This window comes from Heptranchias perlo, chromosome 9 (genome assembly GCF_035084215.1).
Source record: "Heptranchias perlo isolate sHepPer1 chromosome 9, sHepPer1.hap1, whole genome shotgun sequence".
NCBI lineage: Eukaryota > Metazoa > Chordata > Chondrichthyes > Hexanchiformes > Hexanchidae > Heptranchias > Heptranchias perlo.
Window position 1 is genome coordinate 83,641,423 of NC_090333.1, and position 13,321 is coordinate 83,654,743.

Sequence of the window (13,321 nt, forward strand, 5' to 3'; positions counted from 1 at the left end):
CAAGTGAGTGTTTTATATGGGGAGGGGGTACAAGTGATTGTTTTATATGGGGAGGGGCTACAAGTGAGTGTTTTATATGTGGAGGGGCTACAAGTGAGTGTTTTATATGGGTGGGTGCAAGTGAGTGTTTTATATGGGGAGGGGATACAAGTTAGTGTTTAATATGGGGAGGGGGGACAAGTGAGTGTTTTATATGGGGAGGGGTACAAGTGAGTTTTTTATAAGGCAAGGGGGGACTAGTGAGTGTTTTTTATGGGGAGGTGGTCCAAGTGAGTGTTTTATATGGGGAGGGGTACAAGTGAGTGTTTTATGTGGGGAGGGGGTACAAGTGAGTGTTTTATATGTGGAGGGGGAACAAGTAAGTGTTTTATCTGGGGAGGGGTACAAGTGAGTGTTTTATATGGGGAGGGGGTACAAGTGAGTGTTTTATATGGGGAGGGGGGACAAGTAGTGTTTTATATGTGGGGGTACAAGTGAGTGTTTTATATGGGGAGGGGGTACAAGTGAGTGTTTTATATATGGATGGGGAACAAGTAAGTGTTTTATCTGGGGAGGGGTACAAGTGAGTGTTTTATATGGGGAGGGGCTACAAGTGAGTGTTTTATATGGGTGGGTGCAAGTGAGTGTTTTTATGGGGAGGGGATACAAGTTAGTGTTTTATATGGGGAGGGGGGACAAGTGAGTGTTTTATATGGGGAGGGGTACAAGTGAGTTTTTTATAAGGCAAGGGGGTACTAGTGAGTGTTTTTTATGGGGAGGTGGTCCAAGTGAGTGTTTTATATGGGGACGGGGTACAAGTGAGTGTTTTATATGTGGAGGGGGTACAAGTGATTGTTTTATATGGGGAGGGGGTACAAGTGAGTGTTTTATGTGGGGAGGGGGTGCAAGTGAGTGTTTTTTATGGGGAGGGGTTTCAAGTGAGTGTTTTATATGGGGAGGGGGTACAAGTGAGTGTTTTATATGGGGAGGGGGTACAAGTGATTGTTTTACATGGGGAGGGGGTACAAGTGAGTGTTTTATATGGGGAGGGGTAAAAGTGAGTGTTTTAAATGGGAGGGGGGACAATTGATTGTTTTATATGGGGAGGGGTAAAAGTGAGTGTTTTATATGGAGAGGGGGTACAATTGAGTGTTTTATTTGGGGAGGGAGACAAGTGAGTGTTTTATTTGGGGAGGGGGTACAATTGAGTGTTTTATTTGGGGAGGGGGACATGTGAGTGTTTTATATGGGGAGGGGTACAAGTGAGTGTTTTATATGGGGAGGGGGTACAAGTGATTGTTTTATATGGGGAGGGGGTACAAGTGAGTGTTTTATTTGGGGAGGGGGTACAAGTGAGTGTTTTATATGGGGAGGGGGTACAAGTGAGTGTTTTACTTGGGGAGGGGGTACAAGTGAGTGTTTTATATGAGGAGGGTGTACAAGTGATTGTTTTATATGGGGAGGGGGTTCAAGTGAGTGTTTTATATGGGGAGGGGGTGCAAGTGAGTGTTTTATATGTGGGGGTACAAGTGAGTGTTTTATATGGGGAGGGGTACAAGTGAGTGTTTTATATGGGGAGGGGGTACAAGTGAATGTTTTATATGGGGAGGGGGGACAAATGAGTGTTTTATATGGGGAGGGGGTACAAGTGAGTGTTTTATATGGGATGGGGACCAGTGAGTGATTTATATGGGGAGGGGGTACAAATGATTGTTTTATATGGGGAGGGGGGACAAATGAGTGTTTTATATGGGGAGGGGGGACAAATGAGTGTTTTATATGGGGAGGGGGTACAAGTGAGTGTTTTATATGGGATGGGGTACAAGTGAGTGTTTTATATGGGGAGTGGCTACAAGTGAGTGTTTTATATGGGGAGGGGATAAAAGTGAGTGTTTTATGTGTGGGGGTACAAGTGAGTGTTTTATATGGGGAGGGTGCACAAGTGAGTGTTTTATATGGGGAGGGGGGACAAATGAGTGTTTTATATGGGGAGGGGATACAAGTGAGTGTTTTATATGGGGAGGGGGGACAAGTGAGTGTTTTATGTGAGGAGGGGTACAAGTGAGTTTTTTATAAGGCAAGGGGGTACTAGTGAGTGTTTTTTATGGGGAGGTGGTCCAAGTGAGTGTTTTATATGGGGAGGGGTACAAGTGAGTGTTTTATGTGGGGAGGGGGTACAAGTGAGTGTTTTATATGTGGAGGGGGTACAAGTCGTGTTTTATATGGGGAGGGGTACAAGTGAGTGTTTTCTATGGGGAGGGGGTACAAGTGAGTGTTTTATATGGGGTGGGGGGACAAGTAGTGTTTTATATGTGGGGGTACAACTGAGTGTTTTATATGGGGAGGGGGTACAAGTAAGTGTTTTATCTGGGGAGGGGTACAAGTGAGTGTTTTGTATGGGGAGGGGGTACAAGTGAGTGTTTTATCTGGGGAGGGGGTACAAGTGAGTGTTTTATATGGGGAGGGAGTACAAGTGAGTGTTTTATATGGGGAGGGGTACAAGTGAGTGTTTTATATGGGGAGGGTGTACAAGTGAGTGTTTTATATGGGGAGGGGATACACGTGAATGTTCAAAATGGGGAGGGTTACAAGTGAGTGTTTTATTTGGGGAGGGGGGACAAGTAGTGTTTTATATGGGGAGGGGTACAAGTGAGTGTTTTGTATGGCGAGGGGTACAAGTGAGTGTTTTATATGTGGGGGTACAAGTGAGTGTTTTATCTGGGGAGGGGGTACAAGTGAGTGTTTTATATGGGGAGGGGGTAGAAGTGAGTGTTTTATATGGGGAGGGGGTACAAGTGAGTGTTTTATATGGGGAGGGGGTAGAAGTGAGTGTTTTATATGGGGAGGGGGTGCAAGTGAGTGTTTTATATGGGGAGGGGGTACAAGTGAGTGTTTTATATGGGGAGGGGTTACAAGTGAGTGTTTTATATGGGGAGGGGGTACAAGTGAGTGTTTTTTATGGGGAGGGGTACCAATGAGTGTTTTTTATGGGGAGGTGGTCCAAGTGAGTGTTTTACATGGGGAGGGGGTATAAGTGAGTGTTTTATATGGGGAGGGGGTGCAAGTGAGTGTTTTATATGGGGAGGGGGTACAAGTGAGTGTTTTTTATGGGGAGGGGTACCAGTGAGTGTTTTTTATGGGGAGGTGGTCCAAGTGAGTGTTTTACATGGGGAGGGGGTACAAGTGAGTGTTTTATATGGGGAGGGGTTACAAGTGAGTGTTTTATATGGGGAGGGGTACAAGTGATTGTTTTATATGGGGAGGTGGTACAAGTGAGTGTTTTATATGGGGAGGGGGTACATGTGAGTGTTTTCAATGGGGAGTGGTTACAAGTGAGTGTTTTATATGGGGAGGGGGTACAAGTGAGTGTTTTATATAGGGAGGGGATACAAGTGAGTGTTTTATATGGGGAGTGGGTACAAGTAGTGTTTTATATGGGGAGGGGTACAAGTGAGTGTTTTATATATGGATGGGGAACAAGTGAGTGTTTTATATGGGGAGAGGGTACAAGTGAGTGTTTTATATGGGGAGGGGATACAGGTGAATGTTCAAAATGGGGAGGGGGTACAAGTGAGTGTTTTATATTGGGAGGGGTACAAGTGAGTGTTTTATATGGGGAGGGGGTACAAGTAGTGTTTTATATGGGGAGGGGTACAAGTGAGTGTTTTATATGGGATGGGGTACAAGTGAGTGTTTTATATGGGGAGGGGGTACAAGTGAGTGTTTTATCTGGGGAGGGGGTACAAATGAGTGTTCTATATGGGGAGGGGGTACAAGTGAGTGTTTTATATGGGGAGGGGGTACAAGTAGAGTTTTATATGGGGAGGGGTACAAGTGAGTGTTTCATATGGGGATGTGGTACAAGTGAGTGTTTTATATATGGATGGGGAACAAGTGAGTGTTTTATATGGGGAGAGGGTACAAGTGAGTGTTTTATATTGGGAGGGGGTACAAGTGAGTGTTTTATATGGGGAGGGGGTACAAGTAGTGTTTTATATGGGGAGGGGGTACAAATGAGTGTTTTATATGGGGAGGGGTACAAGTGAGTGTTTTATATGGGGAGGGGTTACAAGTGAGTGTTTTATATGGGGAGTGGGTCCAAGTGAGTGTTCTATATGTGGAGGGGGTACAAGTACTGTTTTATATGGGGAGGGGTACAATTGAGTGTTTTATATGGGGAGGGGGGACACGTGATTGTTTTTCTGGGGAGGGGGTACACGTGAGTGTTTTATTTGGGGAGGTGGTACAAGTGAGTGTTTTATTTGGGGAGGGGGTACACGTGAATGTTTTATATGGGGAGGGGGTACAAGTGAGTGTTTTATATTGGGAGGGGGTACAAGTGAGTGTTTTATATGGGGAGGGGGGACAAGTAGTGTTTTATATGGGGAGGGGGTACAAGTGAGTGTTCTATATGGGGATGGGGTACAAGTGAGTGTTTTATATGGGGAGGGGTACAAGTGAGTGTTTTATATGGGGAGGGGATACACGTGAATGTTCAAAATGGGGAGGTGGTACAAGTGAATGTTTTATATTGGGAGGGGGTACAAGTGAGTGTTTTATATGGGGAGGGGCGACAAGTAGTGTTTTATATGGGGAGGGGGGACAAGTGAGTGTTTTGTCTGGGGAGGGGTACAAGTGAGTGTTTTATATGGGGAGGGGGTACAAGTGAGTGTTCTATATGTGGACGGGGTACAAGTAGTGTTTTATATAGGGAGGGGTACAATTGAGTGATTTATATGGGGAGGGGTACAAGTGACTGTTTAATATGGTGAGGGGGTACAAGTGAGTGTTTTATATGGGGAGGGGGTACACGTGATTGTTTTATATGGGGAGGGGGTACAAGTGAGTGTTTTATATGGGGAGGGGGTACACGTGATTGTTTTTCTGGGGAGGGGGTACACATGAGTATTTTAATTGAGGAGGGGGTACACGTGAATGTTTTATATGGGGAGGGGGTAAATGTGAGTGTTTTATATGGGGAGGGGTACAAGTGAGTGTATTATATGGGGAGGGGGTACAAGTGATTGTTTTATTTGGGGAGGGGGTACAAGTGAGTGTTTTATATGGGGAAGGGGGAAACATGTGAGTGTTTTATATAGGGAGGGGGTACAAGTGAGTATTTTATATGGGGAGGGGGTACGAGAGATTGTTTTTTCTGGGGAGTGGGTACAAGTGAGTGTTTTATATGGGGAGGGGGTTCAAGTGAGTGTTTTATATGGGGAGGGGCTACATGTGAGTGTTTTATATGGGGAGGGGGTACAAGTGAGTGTTTTATATGGGGAGGGGGTACATGTGATTGTTTAATATTGGGAGGGTGTGCAAGTGAGTGTTTTATATGGGGAGGGGGTACAAGTGAGTGTTTTATATGGGGAGGGGGTACAAGTGAGTGTTTTATATGGGGAGGGGGTACAAGTGAGTGTTTTATATGGGGAGGGGGTACAAGTGAGTATTTTGTATGGGGAGGGGGTACAAGTGAGTGTTCAATATGGATGAGGGGGTACTAGAGATTGTTTTATTTGGGGAGTGGGTACAAGTGGGTGTTTTATATGGGGAGGGGGTACATGTGAGTGTTTTATATTGGGAGGGGTACAAGTGAGTGTTTTATAATGGGAGAGGGTACACGTGATTGTTTTATATGGGGAGGGGGTACAAGTGAGTGTTTTATATGGGGAGGGGGTGCAAGTGAGTGTTTTATATGTGGAGGGGGTACAAGTCAGTGTTTTATATGGGGAGGGGGTACAAGTGATTGTTTTATATGGGGAGGGGGTACAAGTGAGTGTTTTATATGGGGAGGGGGTACAAGTGATTGTTTTATATGGGGAGGGGGTACAAGTGATTGTTTCATATGGGGAGGGGGTACAAGTGAGTGTTTTATATGGGGAGGGGGTACAAGTGATTGTTTTATATGGGGAGGGGGTACAAGTGAGTGTTTTATATGGGGAGGGGGTACAAATGATTGTTTTATATGGGGAGTGGGTACAAGTGAGTGTTTTATATGGGAAGGGGGTACATGTGAGTGTTTTATATGGGGAGGGGGTACAAGTGAGTGTTTTATATGGGGAGGGGGTACAAGTGATTGTTTTATATGGGGAGGGGGTACAAGTGAGTGTTTTATATGGGGAGGGGGTACAATTGAGTGTTTTATATGGGGAGGGGGTACAAGTGATTGTTTTATATGGGGAGGGGGTACAAGTGAGTGTTTTATATGGGGAGGAGGTACAAGTGATTGTTTTATATGGGGAGGGGGTACAAGTGATTGTTTTGTACGGGGAGGGGGTACAAGTGATTGTTTTATATAGGGAGGGGGTACAAGTGATTGTTTTGTACGGGGAGTGTATTTCATACAAGACATGAGGTGTGATTTTGTTGTACAAGAGTACGTATGTTTTATAAATGGGCATAACACACTCACACTCACATTCACTCAAGGGTGTGACTGAGTTATATGAGAGTGTGAGTGTTATTTATGAGGGTGTGAGTGTCTTATATGAGGGTTTGAATTTGTTATGTCGGGGTATGAGTGTGTTATACGGGGGTGTGAGTTTGTCACATCGGTTTGTTAGAGTTTATATGGGGGTGTGAGTGTGTTTTATGGGGGTGTGAGTGTGTTATACTGGGTGTGTGTGTTTTGTACGAGGTGTGAGTGTTTTATACTGGGGTGTGTGTCTTTTATCCTGGGTGTGTGTGATTTATACGGGGTGTGAGTGTTTTGTACGAGGTGTGAGTGTTTTATACTGGGTGTGAGTGTTTTATACTGGGTGTGAGTGTTTTATACGGGGTGTGAGTGTTTTATACTGGGTGTGTGTGTTTTATACGGGGTGTGAGTGTTTTATACGGGCTGTGAGTGTTTTATACTGGGTGTGTGTGTTTTATATGGTGTGTGAGTGTTTTATGCTGGGGTGTGAGTGTTTTATACGTGGTGTGAGTGTTTTATACTGGGGTGTGAGTGTTTTAAACTGGGTTGTGTTTGTTTTATACGGGGTGTGAGTGTTTTATACTGGGGTGTGTGTGTTTTATTCGGGGTGTGAGTGTTTTATACTGGGTGTGAGTGTTTTATACTTTGTGTGAGTGTTTTATACGGGGTGTGAGTGTATTATACTGGGGTGTGAGTGTTTTATACGGGGTGTGAGTGTATTATACTGGGGTGTGAGTGTTTTTTTTTATTCGTTCACGGGATGTGGGCGTCGCTGGCGAGGCCAGCATTTATTGCCCATCCCGAATTGCCCTTGAGAAGGTGGTGGTGAGCCGCCTTCTTGAACCGCTGCAGTCCGTGTGGTGACGGTTCTCCCACAGTGCTGTTAGGAAGGGAGTTCCAGGATTTTGACCCAGCGACAATGAAGGAACGGCGATATATTTCCAAGTCGGGATGGTGTGTGACTTGGAGGGGAACGTGCAGGTGGTGTTGTTCCCATGTGCCTGCTGCTCTTGTCCTTCTAGGTGGTAGAGGTCGCTGGTTTTGGAGGTGCTGTCGAAGAAGCCTTGGCGAGTTGCTGCAGTGCATCCTGTGGATGGTACACACTGCAGCCACAGTGCGCCGGTGGTGATGGGAGTGAATGTTTAGGGTGGTGGATGGGGTGCCAATCAAGCGGGCTGTTTTATCTTGGATGGTGTCGAGCTTCTTGAGTGTTGTTGGAGCTGCACTCATCCAGGCAAGTGGAGAGTATTCCATCACACTCCTGACTTGTGCCTTGTAGATGGTAGAAAGGCTTTGGGGAGTCAGGAGGTGAGTCACTCGCCGCAGAATACCCAGCCTCTGACCTGCTCTTGTAGCCACAGTATTTATATGGCTGGTCCAGTTAAGTTTCTGGTCAATGGTGACCCCCAGGATGTTGATGGTGGGGGATTCGGTGATGGTAATGCCGTTGAATGTCAAGGGGAGGTGGTTGGACTCTCTCTTGTTGGAGATGGTCATTGCCTGGCACTTATCTGGCGCGAATGTTACTTGCCACTTATGAGCCCAAGCCTGGATGTTGTCCAGGTCTTGCTGCATGCGGGCTCGGATTGCTTCATTATTTGAGGGGTTGCGAATGGAACTGAACACTGTGCAGTCATCAGCGAACATCCCCATTTCTGACCTTATGATGGAGGGAAGGTCATTGATGAAGCAGCTGAAGATGGTTGGGCCTAGGACACTGCCCTGAGGAACTCCTGCAGCAATGTCCTGAGGCTGAGATGATTGGCCTCCAACAACCACTACCATCTTCCTTTGTGCTGGGTATGACTCCAGCCACTGGAGAGTTTTCCCACTGATTCCCATTGACTTCAATTTTACGAGGGCTCCTTGGTGCCACACTCGGTCAAATGCTGCCTTGATGTCAAGGGCAGTCACTCTCACCTCACCTCTGGAATTCAGCACTTTTGTCCATGTTTGGAACAAGGCTGTAATGAGGTCTGGAGCCGAGTGGTCCTGGCGGAACCCAAACTGAGCAGGTTGTTGGTGAGTAAGTGCCGCTTGATAGCACTGTCGACGACACCTTCCATCACTTTGCTGATGATTGAGAGTAGACTGATGGGGCGGTAATTGGCCGGATTGGATTTGTCCTGCTTTTTGTGGACAGAACATACCTGGGTAATTTTCCACATTGTCGGGTGGATGCCAGTGTTGTAGCTGTACTGGAACAGCTTGGCTGGAGGCGCAGACTAGTTCTGGAGCACAAGTCTTCAGCACGACAGCTGGGATGTTGTCGGGGCCCATAGCCTTTGCTGTATCCAGTGCACTCAGCCATTTCTTGATATCACGTGGAGTGAATCGAATTGGCTGAAGTCTGGCTTCTGTGATGGTGGGGATATCGGGAGGAGGCCAAGATGGATCATCCACTCGGCACTTCTGGCTGAAGATGGTTGCAAACGCTTCAGCCTTGTCTTTTGCACTCACCTGCTGGACTCCGCCATCATTGAGGATGGGGATGTTTGCAGAGCCTCCTCCTCCCGCTCGTTGTTGAATTGTCCACCACCATTCACGACTGGATGTGGCAGGACTGCAGAGCTTTGATCTGATCCGTTGGTTGTGGAATCGCTTCGCTCTGTCCATAGCATGTTGCTTCCGCTTTTTAGCATGCATGTAGTCGTGAGTTGTAGCTTCACCAGGTTGGCACCTCATTTTTAGGTACGCCTGGTGCTGCTCCTGGCATGCTCTTCTGCACTCACTGATCGAACCAGGGTTGATCCGCTGGCTTGTTGGTAATGGTAGAGTGAGGAATATGCCGGGCCATGAGGTTACAGATTGTGCTGGAATACAATTCTGCTGCTGATGGCCCACAGCGCCTCATGGATGCCCAGTTTTGAGCTGCTGGATCCATTCTGAATCTATCCCATTTAACACGGTGGTCGTGCCACACAACACGTTGGATGGTGTCCTCAGTGCGAAGACAGGACTTCATCTCCACGAGGACTGTGCAGTGGTCACTCCTACCAATACTGTCATGAACAGATGCATTTGCGACAGGTAGATTGGTGAGGACGAGGTCAAGTAAGTTTTTCCCTCGTGTTGGTTCGCTCACCACCTGCCGCAGGCCCAGTCTCGCAGCTATGTCCTTCAGGACTCGGCCAGCTCGGTCAGTATGCTGCCGAGCCATTCTTGGTGATGGACATTGAAGTCCCCCACCCAGACTACATTCTGTGCCCTTGCTACCCTCAGTGCTTCTCAACATGGAGGAGGACTGATTCATCAGCTGAGGGAGTGCGGTAGGTGGTAACCAGCAGGAGGTTTCCTTGCCCATGTTTGACCTGATGCCATGAGATTTCATGGGGTCCAGAGTCAATGTTGAGGACTCCCAGGGCCACTCCCTCCTTACTGTATATCACTGTACCACCACCTCTGGTGGGTCTGTCCTGCCGGTGGGACAGGACATACCCAGGGATGGTGATGGAATAGTCTGGGACGTTGGCTGAAAGATATGATTCTGTGAGTATGGCGAGGTCAGGCTGTTGCTTGACGAGTCTGTGGGACAGTTCTCCCAATTTTGGCACAAGTCCCCAGATGTTCGTAAGGAGGACCTTGCACGGTCGACTGGGCTTGGTGTTTTGCCGTTGTCGTGTCCGGTGCCTGGTGGTCCGTCCGGTTTTATTCTTATTGTGACTTTTCGCAGCGACATTTTACAACTGAGTGGCTTGCTGGGCCATTTCAGAGGGCAATTAAGTATCAACCACATTGCTGTGGGTCTGGAGTCACATCTCGGCCAGACCGGGGAAGGACGGCAGGTTTCCATTCAAAAAGGTCATGAGTGAACCAGATGGGTTTTTACGACAATCTGGTCGTTTCATGGTCATCATTACTGATACTAGCATTTTAATTCCAGATTTTAATTTAATTAATTGAATTTAAATTCACCAGCTGCTGCAGCAGGATTTGAACTCATGATTCTTGGATTTTAGTCCAGGCCTCTGCATAACTAGTCCAGTAACATAACCACTATGCGACCGTACTCTTATACTGGGTGTGAGTGTTTTATACTGGGGTGTGAGTGTTTTAAACTGGGGTGTGAGTGTTTTATCCTGGGGTGTGAGTGTTTTATCCTGGGGTGTGAGTGTTTTTTGCGAGGTGTGTGTGTTTTAAACTGGGGTGTGAGTGTTTTATACTGGGGTGTGTGTGTTTTATACTGGGGTGTGAGTGTTTTATACGAGGTGTGACTGTTTTATACTGGGTGTGAGTGTTTTATACGAGATGTGAGTGGTTTATACGGGGTGTGAGTGTTTTATACTGGGGTGTGAGTGTTTTATACTGGGTGTGAGTGTTTTATACGAGGTGTGAGTGTTTTATACTGGGGTGTGAGTGTTTTATACGAGGTGTGAGTGTTTTATACTGGGGTGTGAGTGTTTTATACGGGGTGTGAGTGTTTTATGCTGGGGTGTGAGTGTTTTATACTGGGTGTGTGTGCATTACACTGGGTGTGAGTGTTTTATACTGGGGTGTGAGTGTTTTATCCGAGGTGTGACTGTTTTATCCGGGGTGTGAGCGTTTTTTGCTGGGTGTGAGTGTTTTATACGGGGTGTGAGTGTTTTATATGGGGTGTGAGTGTTTTATACTGGGGTGTGAGTGTTTTATACTGGGGTGTGAGTGTTTTATACTGGGTGTGAGTGTTTTATACTGGGTGTGAGTGTTTTACACTGGGGTGTGAGTGTTTTATACGGGGTGTGAGTGTTTTATACTGGGTGTGTGTGTTTTACACTGGGTGTGAGTGTTTTATACGGGGTGTGAGTGTTAAATACGGGGTGTGAGTGTTTTATACTGGGTGTGAGTGTTTTATACGAGGTGTGTGTGTTTTATACTGGGGTGTGAGTGTTTTATACTGGGGTGTGAGTGTTTTATACTGGGTGTCTGTGTTTTACACTGGGGTGTGAGCGTTTTATACTGGGTATGAGTGTTTTATACGAGGTGTGAGTGTTTTATACTGGGGTGTGTGTGTTTTATACTGGGGTGTGAGTGTTTTATATTGGGGTGTGTGTGTTTTATACTGGGGTGTGAGTGTTTTATACGGGGTGTGAGTGTTTTATACTGGGGTGTGAGTGTTTTATATTGGGGTGTGTGTGTTTTATACTGGGGTGTGAGTGTTTTATACGGGGTGTGAGTGTTTTATACTGGGTGTGAGTGTTTTATACTGGGGTGTGAGTGTTTCATAATGGGGTGTGAGTGTTTTATACTGGGTGTGAGTGTTTTACACTGGGGTGTGAGCGTTTTATACTGGGTGTGAGTGTTTTATACGAGGTGTGTGTGTTTTACACTGGGGTGTGAGCGTTTTATACGGGGTGTGAGTGTTAAATACGGGGTGTGAGTGTTTTATACTGGGTGTGAGTGTTTTATACGGGGTGTGAGTGTTTTATACTGGGTGTGAGTGTTTTATACTGGGTGTGTGTGTTTTACACGGGGGTGTGAGTGTTTTATCCGGGGTGTGAGTGTTTTATACGGGGTGTGAGTGTTTTATACGGGGTGTGAGTGTTTTATACTGGGGTGTGTGTGTTTTATACTGGGGTGTGTGTGTTTTATACTGGGGTGTGAGTGTTTTATACTGGGTGTGAGTGTTTTATACGGGGTGTGAGTGTTTTATACGAGGTGTGTGTGTTTTACACTGGGGTTTGAGTGTTTTATACTGGGTGTGAGTGTTTTATACTGGGGTGTGAGTGTTTTACACTGGGGTGTGAGTGTTTTATACTGGGTGTGAGTGTTTTATACGAGGTGTGTGTGTTTTACACTGGGGTGTGAGTGTTTTATACTGGGGTGTGAGTGTTTTATACTGGGTGTGAGTGTTTTATACGAGGTGTGTGTGTTTTATACGGGGTGTGAGTGTTTTATACGGGGTGTGAGTGTTTTATACGAGGTGTGTGTGTTTTATACGGGGTGTGAGTGTTTTATACTGGGTGTGAGTGTTTTATACGAGGTGTGTGTGTTTTATACGGGGTGTGAGTGTTTTATACGGGGTGTGAGTGTTTTATACGGGGTGTGAGTGTTTTATACTGGGGTGTGAGTGTTTTATACGGGGTGTGAGTGTTTTATACTGGGGTGTGAGTGTTTTATACTGGGTGTGTGTGTTTTACACTGGGTGTGAGTGTTTTATACGGGGTGTGAGTGTTTTATACTGGGTGTGAGTGTTTTATACTGGGGTGTGAGTGTTTTATACTGGGGTGTGTGTGTTTTATACTGGGTGTGAGTGTTTTATACGGGGTGTGAGTGTTTTATACTGGGTGTGAGTGTTTTATACTGGGGTGTGAGTGTTTTATACTGGGGTGTGTGTGTTTTACACTGGGTGTGAGTGTTTTATACGGGGTGTGAGTGTTTTATACTGGGTGTGAGTGTTTTATACTGGGGTGTGAGTGTTTTATACTGGGGTGTGTGTGTTTTATACTGGGTGTGAGTGTTTTATACGGGGTGTGAGTGTTTTATACTGGGTGTGAGTGTTTTATACTGGGGTGTGAGTGTTTTATACTGGGGTGTGTGTGTTTTATACTGGGGTGTGTGTGTTTTATACGGGGTGTGAGCGTTTTATACTGGGTGTGAGTGTTTTCTACGAGGTGTGTGTGTTTTACACTGGGGTGTGAGCGTTTTATACGGGGTGTGAGTGTTAAATACGGGGTGTGAGTGTTTTATACTGGGTGTGAGTGTTTTATACGGGGTGTGAGTGTTTTATACTGGGTGTGAGTGTTTTATACTGGGTGTGTGTGTTTTACACGGGGGTGTGAGTGTTTTATCCGGGGTGTGAGTGTTTTATCCGGGGTGTGAGTGTTTTATACTGGGGTGTGTGTGTTTTATACTGGGGTGTGAGTGTTTTATACTGGGGTGTGAGTGTTTTATACTGGGTGTGAGTGTTTTATACGGGGTGTGAGTGTTTTATACGAGGTGTGTGTGTTT